The following is an 8,434-nucleotide window of genomic DNA, read 5'->3' as shown; positions in this document are numbered from 1 at the left end:
GATATGAATTTTCCCTTTATAAATTCTAGGTTTCCTTTTTTCTCATGTCCCTTCCTCCTCTTATCTTACCTCTGTGGCCAAAGATGACCAAAAGTGCAGGAAGAGAGCCAACAAGGTGATGATTGCTTTCATTGGAAGATGTAATCCTTCCTTTCCCCCAGGGGCTGTCAGCAATCAGTTGATGGTGAGTGATATCTACCCATCTCCCTTTCTTTGGTAATCAGCAATTTGCTCTTTGCCCTGGTCTCACAACTATAATGCACCAATAAAATATGTGACAAAAAAAGTTTAATTCCATACAAGCTTTGAGAATGACCTAATACTGGCCACATGTTGGAGCATGACTTTAGACAGTCCTAGAGACATGTGTCTGCCTTCATGGATCACTTCCTATTCAAAGAAGGTTAAAAGTTACATTTTGCTACTGGGCTGGTATGTAGATGAATATAATCCAGGACAGAATGGATTTATATATTTTTCTTAGGATTTCAAAATAAAACATTTCCATGCAATGTAGGCATGCTGCCTACTGTCAACTCTGAACATGCTTGCTTTTTTCTATATTATACATAACATTTTTGTCAGTGAGCATACATTTGAAACCAAAAATTGCTTTCTATTTTAAGAAAATCATTTTTCACTAGATCTACAGTACATATTAAGAACCACATCAACTGAGGCATATTTCTTGAGTAAATAGAACAGGTATAGCCCTGTGGATTCCTGTTGGTGGGGTGTCAGAGCAACAATCACTTCTGATTGGTCAAATGTAGTTGCAATTTTATTGGACCAAACAGGAAGAAAGGGAGTTGCTCAGAGCACTGCTCACCTTTAATTGGTTAAATGCAGTTTTCTTAATGGACCCAGCATTGCTCAGAACCCATGTGCTGGAGACTGCAGGTAGGAAATGATCATTGTATGAAATCATGCTTGTTGTACAGGTAAATCTCTAGCATAAAAAGCATCACATGTAAATCTTTGCAAAAAAGTAATGAGAAATTATGTATATCTTGTAAAGTCACCTAAAACCTGGCCTCTGGGAATATGAATGATGAGAATCCTGGCATCATTGGCCATTTGCATGTTGCAGTGGGAAACAAGGGCACTTGATACTCAGAAATGGGTCCAAATTTATCTCCTGGTAATCCTATCTGCTAGAGTGTGAGAAGGGCAAAGACACTCCTAGTGTTTACCTCTATTACACTTTCTACCTTTGACTCTTCCTGAAAGAGCTGTAGACTGAGGTCCCTGAAATCTTGACAGTGTATCTGGATCAAGATCAATGCAGATCATGAGAATTTTCAAATGCTTAATGTTACAGAACTGGAGACTTCTGGGAAATTGAGACAGTGAAAAGTCTCCCCTTCAAAACCCAATTCTTGTGATCAAGTCAGAAAGACTTCAGAAACATCACTCAGAGTAATAGAAATGGGTTTATTGAAGGGATAGGACAAGGGAAAAGGACACTGTGGAGGAAGAGAGTGATTCCTCTCAGAATGAGAGAGACTGTGTGCCTCTTCTGCACTCTAGTTTCATTAGAGAGTCCTAGAGAAGTTTCCTGATTGTCCCAACAATATCCACATGTTTATTTCTGACTGACAGCTTAATGATTTTAGACTGTCAAGTCCCCACTGCCACAAAAACCCTAGGTGACTTTCACCCATGCTGATGGTTTCTCATTGAATTCTTAACCAAAAATTCTTACAGATTATATGATTAGAAGGAATTGTCTTTATCATCATAAGTTTTGGCATCTTGCCTGTGAAAAGGGTCACTAAAATCTCCCTTCCTTATCAACATTATATAAGGACTGTATTTCCCCTGCAGAAAACTGGTAGTTTCCTGAGGAATATGACATATGCTGTCCAGTTAGGCCTGGCAGGGTTTCAGGTAATTGCTTCTTGAAAAACAAAGCAAGTGGGAATCAGCACAGTAGGCCCACTTTATAAAGTTATTCTCTTAAATTCATATGCTCACATCTGTCTGTCCCCTATCATTTAAGAAGAAATAGTTCTGCCTAAGTTATACTATGGTTGAATAGGTTTCTAAGAGTGGGTCCCAGACCAACTGAGTTTCACCAGAGAACTTGATAGCAATGCAGATTCTCAAGCCACACCCCAGACCTACAGTATTAGATGTAGGGATCCTAAGTTTCATGATCTCTCCAGGTACACACTTGCAGTTGACCACCTGTTTTGGTCTTTCCTCCAAGAACACCATCTTTTTCACCACTTTGAAAAAACCCTTTTTATGATGATCTCACTGACTGACACTGCAGGCAGACAGGCTTCCAGGGTTAGTCAGTTTCAGCCCAGATAGACAGACCCTGAGATACAAAAGGCTGCACAAGCTGTTTCCTAGCACCCAGTAGTCCAGAGAATCCTGTTGCAGTGTCCCCTTTAAAATACACAACCGCACCCAAGATTAATAGTCAAAACTCTGTAAATGTTTTGACCTTTACTTCTCTTCCAGAGGTGGAAGCATTAGCTAATCTGTTGTTTACAAAGCTCTAAAAACCGTGTCACTGCACCATGATCATGTTTGGGAGGACTATGATTGAGAGGACCACGTTTTTCCTGTATGGAAGATCTTGGGTCGTGGTGTGCAGATCCCTGCAGTTTCCCCTTGAGACCACTAGATGGTGAGAGTGCACTTTCCTGCAAAAACTGAAGGGCACTCTACAGTCAGACTTCTGGCTTCTCTGAGCTCCATAAGAGTCCCTAAATTGTCAGTATGCTGAGGACGATTTGACTGTGGTGTCCAGGGAGTGATGTGCAGCCAGGGGCATTGACTGGAGGAAGCAATGACCTTGGTACTGCAGCAGAAAAATCCTTTAGAATTTTACATATCCTAGTCCCCATGCACATTAGGCTGACCATGTTCCCCTAGTTCTTAGTCCTGGGGTGGCTGAGCTCTGGTCACAGGCCCTGATAATACCAATGAGTAGGAGGAGATGTCATAAAGTCATGACAGGCCATTTTCTTCTCATTGGGAAGTGTAATCTGATTGTAAGAACACCCAGGAAAAAATGATCTACCGTTTATGATGCTTTAAAGTGTTCATTGGGAAGGTAACTGAGGAAATGGAAAGAAAACTGGCATTTGAAACACCATTCCAAGTCTAGCTCTACTACAGACTATTGTGGGATTTTGTCTGCTTCTGTGCCTCTTCTGTGATCCAAGTTTGCAGCCATGATCAAAGAAATTATGTGCAATAGAAATAGTGCTTGCACAATTTCCACTTTGCAGGTGTAGCGACCTTCCTTCCCTCCCATCTCTTGCAGCCCTTCCTATTCCTCAGCACAGAGATGGGGAAGGCCTAACAGAATACAGACAACTGGGTGGGCTTCCATGACCCAGGCCCAGGGACTTGGCCTATGGGTGCAATTGCCCTGGCTCTTTTGAGAAGCTTTGCAAGTTTGGCATTCTTTTAAGGGTTTGAGGTTTGTTTTAATCTGGTATAGTAAGACTCACAGAAACAGATTTGACACTCAAAGACTTCTACAGTTTCCATAAACAGTTGTGCCAGGCAATAAGGGAAGCACCAGGGTTAGTCAGGATACAGAGAGTGTGGAAGGTGAGGGAGGACTTGGGAAAAAGACTTTATTTGTTCAGGACGAAAAGAAAAGGCAGCATAAGCAGGCTTAGGATTAGTACGTTTCAATAATTTCAGTGGGCTCCAGTGGACAAGGACCATCCCTTGTTCTCCGGGACTTGGGCTTGGTATGATCAAATAGTGGCACAAGAGGTCAGAAGACCAATAGGAAGGGAATTGGTGGTGTGGGAACTGGATCGGTTTGTGTAAGGTAAACATGCTGGAGAGATGGCTGACTCTCTAGGTATTAGCTATCTCCAGAAAGGCATGTCCTGGGTGCAGTGGCATATGTCTGGAATCCAAGTGCCTCAAGGAACTGAGGCAGGAGGCCAGTCTGGGCCATTTGGTGAGACCCTGCCTTAAAATAAAATTAAATAGGGGCTAGGAATCTAGTTCAGTTGTGGGTGAGTTGTAGAATGCTTCTGAGTTCAATATGAATAACCACCCCCAATGCACATGCACACACACACAGACACACATACACACACACACACACTCACACACAAACAGCTTAGTAGGCCATGCCCTTCAGGATCAGAAAAGCCACAATGTTAAAGATATAGTGTGCCAACAATAAATGGCATGGTTAATGGAAGTAGTTTCCATTCCCAGAAAGAAAGTGTAACTCTGCAGGTGCTTCTAGCAAGCCTGCTCTCTGGTGCCTCTAGTCCAGGACCTGTGTTTATGGTCTTTCAGATTACATACTTCAGACTCCAGACTCCTGAATGACTGCAGAGCACGAGGAGTCTTTCATTTTAATGGAGAAACTTCCAGTTTGAAATAAAGGTTGGCCAGCAGAGCAGAGAATGCAGATACTCATCAACAATCTGTCCATTTATCCTCAATCTGGAATGAACTCAGGATGCTTGGGACAAGGACAGACTTCTCAGAGAGAAGAGGGCAGTGAGCAGGATTTGCAAGATATTGTTTCTCACTGGATTTTATATTTTCTCTAATTGCACCTTTGAAGAGGAAGTGACGTATCATGTGGACCACTCTGAATGTAAGGGTTCAGAAGAAGTCAATGGTTTTTTTTTTTTTTTTTTTTTTTTTTTTTTTTTTTTTTTTTGCAGTTGGCATGAGAACTTCCCAGGTCACCAGCTCCAGTATGGGGCAGTGGATTCCAGTGGCTCTGCATGCTAATTTGTGTGTGTGTGTGTGTGTGTGTGTGTGTGTGTGTGTGTGTGTGTGTGTGTGTGTGCAGGTGAAGTGCTCGATGGCTCACTGTGCAGGCTTGGGATAGAGGAGGAAACACTACTTTCTCAATAGGGGGTTACTACTTTCAAGGAATCTTGCCTGATACTCAAGGAAAGGCATCTGGCATCACATCAACAACTGGACTTGGACTGGAAAACTTTTGGTAGAATGGCCAAATTCATTGACAGAGAGACTGTAGCACAAGAATCTGGCCCAAATTATTAATTCCCTTGCCCCCAGGTTTTAATATGCCATGTGTCTTTCTCTTCCCCTTCTTTTTTTCTTTTTTTCCCTTACTCAACTACTATAAAACAATCACTGTTCTTGAAGCACTGGGGACAAAATAATGAATAAGAAAAGACCCAGTGCCTTTCTGACTAGCATTGATGATCTATACCAGGATTCCTTATCTTCAGCATGATTAATGTGAGAGAACAGATGCTTCTTTGTGTTGAAGGACTTCCCTGTTTATGATGATGTGTTTAGTAACATCCATGGTCCCTGCCTGATAGATAACCTAGCACAGACATCTGCAATTTTTGTTAAAAATGTCCATAGAAAGGCCCAATATCCGCTTGATGTGACCACTGCCCTGACTGACAACTGAGGCAGACATCTAAGTTCACATCTGCAGTGGAGTTTGCACAGATGTCTCTGTGACTACATGAGGTCTGCTCAGGAGTCTGCTACTGCTCAGAGAGTCTGGATTAGCAGGACTTGCAGTGGGTTTTAGTATATGTCTGTTGTGAGACAGTTATTGACCAAAAGCTACCAAATAAAACCCTGGTCAAGAGAGACTCCATCTTAATATCATGGTGGGTTATCATGGAGACATTTCAGTGACAGTAAAAGCCAGAACTCAGCAGAGTTATCTGAGAATAATTTAAAGACTAAAATGGTCTTCCCTGTTATTACCTTTCAGCCTGTCCTTCACCTTGAAATAACACCACGATGAGAGGATGAGCCTATTGGTGACAGGCCTACATCCTAAAGATTTTTTTTACATAAAATTCCAAGTCTTCCTGTGTCTGTGTAGCCCCTAAATAGGAGGCAAAGGGTGTAAATGGCTTTATTTGTGAATGAAGCAGGAGTGAGCATCAGCTTTTGCCAAATTTACCCCAACGTTTGTTAAAGGCATATGTGTCTGCTTCCCATAACATCTCACAGAATGGTACCATCTGATTCTGGAATCCAGTACAGAAGTTACTCTCAACACCCCTGCTTGTCCATCCCCCTGTTGAGCTGAATTTTTTTCTCTGTTCTTCTGTATAGTATTGATAGATAAATTAATAAAACTGTTGTGATTCAGATATGAGGTGTCTCCCAAAAGCTCATGTGGGAGACAAGGCAAGAGGTGAAATTATTGGGATATGAGAATCTTACTGTAATGATTTAATCTTCTTGAATAAAATAACTGGGTTTTGTTTATGAACTCTTCTTTCTTATTCTCTCATAATGTATGGAGCATTCAAAAATGTGGAATAGGGAGTTCTACCAGCAATCTCCCTATGCATACATATAGAGATTTCATTCTTTGCTATCAGACTACGATTTTGTGACCTCCTTTCCTCCATGGCAATTCTCAAGGAGCTAACTGCTTCTCTGGTGTTCTCTCACTGCTCCCTGCAGATAAGCTTTATAGCACTAATTATACTGTTCTGTAGAGGTCATTCTCAGTTTGCTTATATACTCTGCAAGGCTGTGGCTTCCTAGGTAGGATAGAATAATTTATTCTTCTGTATGAGTTCATTGCTGAGTGAAATATATAAGTGCTGTCTGTTTAGCTAAATATTTCCCAAGGATAAGATAAAAAATGTTAGATTTGGACCACAGTGCTGGACAGTAGAATAATGAGTTTCAGATACTATCAGATTCAGTTGTACCAAAAGTAAAAAATGTTCAAGTATTCCACATAAATAAGAAGAGGGAGAAAAATAATGACAGAAACAGAAAAACCTGCATTTAAGCTAGTCTACATGGAAGTAACTTTTATAGTTGCCATTATACTATTTTTTACATAAAACACTTTTATTTTAGACATGCAATAAAGCTATTATAGGATCTGCTAATTTACAGCAAGCAACTGCATACAGATAACAAATGTAACAACTTGCTACCAATCAGCATAAAGCATTCAAAGCAAACAGGCATGAGAGAATGCATGTTTGTGCAGCATTGAAACCATATGAACAATGTATTGCAGGGCAGGGGGAGGGATGGAGGGAAAAACTGTATATGAAACATCAGAGTTCCTCAATGCTTTAAATATGGTGCATTACAGCAAGAATGGTAAGAATAGAAATAACAGATCTATATACCTACCTAATACAAAGTTTGCTGGTAGGTCTTTCAGTGGTAAACCTGTTGAGTATCTTCTGTAATTATTGTGTAATGACAACTTACTGAACTCAGCCTTAAAACTCCCTAGATATAAATAATGAATAATTTGGTACTTTTCCTTTTATAACAAATTATGCTTATAAGTTTTATTATGAGCATATACAGTACTGATCAGTGTTAAAAATTTTTGTATTTAGAAACATAAAACTATAGTTAATTAAGTATTAAATATTTATATAAACACAACATATTAGGAAACCTTTAACTAGGAAAATACAAACACTTAAGGTATCTCACTTTGGGATATTCTCTCTTGGGGCCTGATGGCTTCTGCACACTATATGACCCACTGGGTGCAGGTTGGGTGAGACATTGCCTGGGTGACTCACTATCCCCCAGCATAGCTGGTACAGGGCTTGGGCTGTCTGCACCAGGAAGCTCTGGACCTTGGAACATGTCTTCAACCACCCATAGGAAACAATTATAACAGCTGCAATGCACAAATATCCAAACACTATGAACTTCAATGTAGTTGGAGGTGGTATGCTGGACAGATATATAGATCCCTCTTGAAAGCTGTGCAGCTACAGACTTCTCAAAATACAGTGGGAAATCCCTTCCTTCCCTGAAGTCTCTTATTGGTGCAGCAAGAATCAAAACAACTGCAAGAATATTCTGTACTTGATCCTGTAGAGAAAACAATGGAACTTAAAACTACTAATATTTCTTTACAAATATTTCAGGGGTCAAGAAACTTACATAAAAATTACATCTTTAATACACAGAAAAGATAGTTCTGATTCAAGAAGCCATCACTCTGTGCAGAGAGTCAGACTTAGCAGTTACCTGGAAGGGTTGATGGCAAGCATGATATCTTCCAATGCTTGTAAAGTCTAAGAAGCAATGGAATGGGTAATATATAAATTAAATGCTGAGATCCAAGAGTTGACAGCTTTGACAAGAAGAAGCATAAGAATACTGATGGTGGTGGTAGGATTTATAGAGAAATAAAAATGTCAGTATGTCTCAGATCCCTAGGTCTCTCCAAGCAGACAATGTATTTATTTGTCATTAAAAACTACAGCTATATCTTAGGTAAAATTTTAAAAATAATCGGGAGTAAGGCTATATGACTTTATATTCAAACAAAGATACAAGGCTTCTAAAATCCAAGGAATCATCTGAGGTTCGTGAGCTTGAAATGACTAATTTCTAAAATTCTAGTATTGATGTAAAAATTTAACAATTTTTTTAAAGAGTACTTGGGAAAATTGGTATTGACATTGAGTCTTCTTAAAATATA

At 40.0% G+C, this 8,434-nt stretch overlaps 1 pseudogene across 1 annotated transcript; it reads left to right on the top strand.

Annotated features, from left to right (window-relative positions):
* Positions 1-2,531: 2,531 nt before the first annotated feature.
* Positions 2,532-8,203, top strand: LOC306646457 (PRELI domain containing protein 3B-like; annotated as a pseudogene). The gene is made up of 2 exons: positions 2,532-2,641; positions 7,566-8,203. The product of its transcript is annotated as a PRELI domain containing protein 3B-like (transcript).
* Positions 8,204-8,434: the final 231 nt, after the last annotated feature.

This window comes from Sciurus vulgaris, assembly GCF_902686455.1.
Source record: "Sciurus vulgaris genome assembly, chromosome: 16".
NCBI lineage: Eukaryota > Metazoa > Chordata > Mammalia > Rodentia > Sciuridae > Sciurus > Sciurus vulgaris.
Note: the sequence above shows the minus strand (reverse complement) of the source record. Positions and strands in the feature narration are given on the sequence as shown.